Source organism: Odontomachus brunneus, unplaced genomic scaffold (genome assembly GCF_010583005.1).
Source record: "Odontomachus brunneus isolate Ranch 3 - 2012 unplaced genomic scaffold, Obru_v1 Obru_scaffold_179, whole genome shotgun sequence".
Classification (NCBI taxonomy): Eukaryota; Metazoa; Arthropoda; class Insecta; order Hymenoptera; family Formicidae; genus Odontomachus; species Odontomachus brunneus.
This window is the reverse complement of record NW_022639629.1, coordinates 221,941-225,567: the sequence shown is the minus strand read 5'-3', so window position 1 is coordinate 225,567 and position 3,627 is coordinate 221,941. Positions and strand designations below refer to the sequence as shown.

At 47.6% G+C, this 3,627-nt stretch overlaps 1 protein-coding gene across 2 annotated transcripts in view; it reads right to left on the bottom strand.

Moving 5' to 3' along the window:
• LOC116851583 (cytochrome P450 4C1-like) overlaps positions 1-3,627 on the bottom strand; it is a 44,296-nt gene that overhangs the window by 26,642 nt on the left and 14,027 nt on the right. The gene's annotated exons all lie outside the window — the stretch shown is intronic.

The window sequence follows — 3,627 nt, the reverse complement described above, 5'->3', positions numbered from 1 at the left end:
GGCAAAAATACATCGGAAATGACTATTCACATTCGTACAACAAAAGAGTTAAATTTTGTCGTTCGGTGTCATTCATCGGCACAACGTGCATTTCTGCTAAGGAGAAAAGAGGAAAGCGTGATACATGGATACTAGAGCGAGCGAGACACCTATAGAGACAGCGCGGTGTCCCTATTGCTGTCTCGCTCATATTCTCTGCATTCAAGCGTTGAGTGAGTGAGACAGCTATTGAGGACACCACTAACAGCTATCACGTCTGCTGATGTTTTCTCTCTCGATCGGACGACGTGCGAAAAGAATGCAACATCGAAATATCTCCCACCACTTCCCCTACGTGCCTTCTTCGCTTCTCTCGCGTTGTACGTCAGACGTACAGTACGCCCTCCGTATACGCCTGTTGTCGCTTTCGACTATTTGACAGGCGTATAAGGACCCGCCGAGGGACACCATACCTGCCTCTGAGTGTACACGCACCGGCGTAAATGCCGTCCGTATATCCGTGTGTACACGATGACGCGTCACTCACACACTATAGGTGAGGTACAGTCGCGGACTTAAAGGTTGGTGGATCGTTTTTAGCAAAAGGAACGCATTCCGACTTGAGAAGAAGGAGAGTCGCTGCTCCGTCTACGGGGCACGCCTGCGCAGTGACTAAAGACTAAAGACTAAAAACTAAAGACCATCACACACAAAATTCCGTAAGAACTTAAATCGTAAGCGTAAGGAAATCGACCAATCCCAATCGAGTATTCGGTTCTTCGTAATAATGGAGGGGTTACGAAGAGCCGAGTGCTCAATTGGGATTGGTCGATTTCTTTACGCTTACGTTTTAAGTTCTTACGGAATTTTGTGTGTGATGGCCTTAACCACGATAGGAGAGAAATGACATATATGTAATGTCATAAAAGTAAGCACGACGTTCGCGTGGGAAGTGTTCCACAGGACTTGCCGTGACCGAGCACCGTGAATTACACGCAAATATAAAGATAAGTAATAAATTTCATTACAAAAAATATATAAATTATGTTTGTAATATAATATTAATTGTTATATATGTAGGAAATTTAATATCTGTCATATTTGTGTTTTGCAGAAGGAAATAAATATCACAAGCAGAATGTGGGAATAATGAAATCTATTACTTATCTTTATATTTGCATGTAATCCACGATGCTCGGTCACGGCGAGTCCTGCGGAACACTTCCCATGCGAACGTTTACTTTTATGACACTACTGTGACGTGACGATTTTTGAGGATCGTCCGTCACTAGGGGTTGCTAAGGAAGCAGGAATGCGCTTCCAAGCTGAAGTGTGAGGGTTGCGTCCTAGCCGTAAGGCGAGGGGATGCGCACCCGTCTATATCGAAAAAAAATGTATTAAAATTAAGAGCGGACGGTCGGACAAGCGTCACAAGATCGGAGTCGAAGAGAAGAAGAAGCTACCACCACGGGTGGAAAGGAAGAGAGGCGACAGGTTGGAGGCCGGAGATAAGGTGATTAATTTCCGCAATTTGGGGGTATCCCTGCTAGAAAGGACAGACCAATAGGGCTACATGCTTTCAGAGCCAGTACCACGGAGCTACTGGGATCTTGGCATCAGGCGCCGATTGAGAGAGAGAAAGGGAGACTGGGAGCTACCACGAGGAAGCCGCAAGGGCGGAGCGGATCGACACCGCGGACGAGCGGAGGATAGCCGCGGCCGAAGCACAGTATCGGCCAGCGAATCCTCCGCGACCCGGAGCGTCCGCTGAGCTAGCACGGACTCTGCGAGGCTCCACAGGAAACTTGAAATAACGGCTGTCGAAGATGCAAAGCCCAAAATCAAAACAACAAATTGATAAGCTGCCAAACAAAGAGGAGAAAACAGCGAGGCAACAAAGGCAGATAAACGGCTCTGAAGAAGTAGCCAATAAGAGGTCGCCAACTGGTGAGAAGAGGGATCAAATTGGGAATAAAATCCAGCCTCGCAAATCAGCGGGAGCTTTCGTGTTTTCGCAGTGGAACGGCAAAGTGTAAAGGACGTGACGCCCACCAAGCTGCATCAGCCAGGACGACGACGTCGATGAACGCCGTAAGGCCGACTCCGCTCGAGGACTAATTTTGTTTGTGTGACCCGGAAGGGGACCGTCGCTGCCCGCTGACGACTGCGACCGATTCGCGACCAACGATTTGGTGAGTCCGTTTCATAAAGACGGCCCTTAGCGTGGATATTTTGGAGTCGTGGATCGGGAGACGCGTCGACGGCCGAAGCCCGGCCGAGGCCCGGCCGTCCACGGGAGGTGACGGAAACCGCATCCGTCTCGCTAGCGAGGAGAGCTCACGCGTCGGGGTAACGTTGTCGACCGTCCCCGTCGTAACCGAGAACGATCGCACTCCACCGCATCGAACAAGCGTGAGAATAGCTGTCGCGAACGTTGAAGGTCGTACTCGAGACGACAAGCTGCCGTATGGAATATTGTCGCGAGCGCGAATAAAGAGTTGTAACAAAATAGCTGTCGAGAATAAATCTGTGTCCGGTACATTAGATTACAGCCCTCGTGTATTATTGCAAACTCCATCCTTCCTTCAAGCACCTTCAACCGCGATCGAACCAGCCCCTCTACCGAAGGGCGGCTGAGCTGCCGAAGGGTCGTACCGACGACCGACGCTCCTCTGGTCAACATGTTATAAAGTTAGAGAAAATAGTAAGGTGGTACGGCCGACAGTACCTGGCGCCCAATTCCGGAAGGTCGACCGGAGTCGCGAGTGTCGTAGGAGTGAAACCGGGTTTCACTCCGTTGAGCGATCGCCGTAGATTTGGTCAGCGCTGCCTCCGTAAGCCGACTACGCGAGGAAAAAGCGTTGCACTACGTATATGCCATTTCTCTCCTATCGTAGTTAGTCACTGCGCAGGCGTGTCCCGCAGACGGAGCAGCGACTCTCCTTCTTCTCAAGTCGGAATGCGTTCCTAAATTTCCTAAAAATGACCCACTAACCTTTAAGTCCGCGACTGTACGAGCAGCACGGTGTGGCGGAGGGAACTAGCGGTATACGATCATCGGACACTTGGAGAGGGAATAATGGTGGGAGTCGCGACGATCTTCCATCTTCTATCTCAGACATAAGAGATAGACATAGGCGAGAGAGATAGCATTATAAGACGTCATGGACAGAAATGCTGTCCTAAAATACGTGTGACGGACACTAAGAAAACGCTCAACTCACACTGTCTCGTCTATACGTGAGCAATACGCGGTGTTCCGACGACTGTTTCGCTCGCTCGAACACCCATGCATTTTTTCTTGTTAGCAAGGAAATTACTGTAATATAAAAGGAGATCTTGGGGAAGGGTTTTCAGGAGGCTTCGACAAGTACTTCTTAATAGTTGCTCTTAAAAAAATAAATAAATATTAGATTATTAGATTTATTTCAATATAGGATACTGTATCAATATATAATACTGCAACAATACAGCTTGTATAAGTTGCCGAAGTAGAATATTTTTAATTTTAGTGATGCATAAACACGCGAGATATAATTATTTCACATTTTATGAATTCGAGTATCGTTCTATCGTTATAAAATTTGGTGGGTCTTATAAAATTTTTCTTGTAATTTGAATTACAAGAAAAAATGCATGGATGTTCGA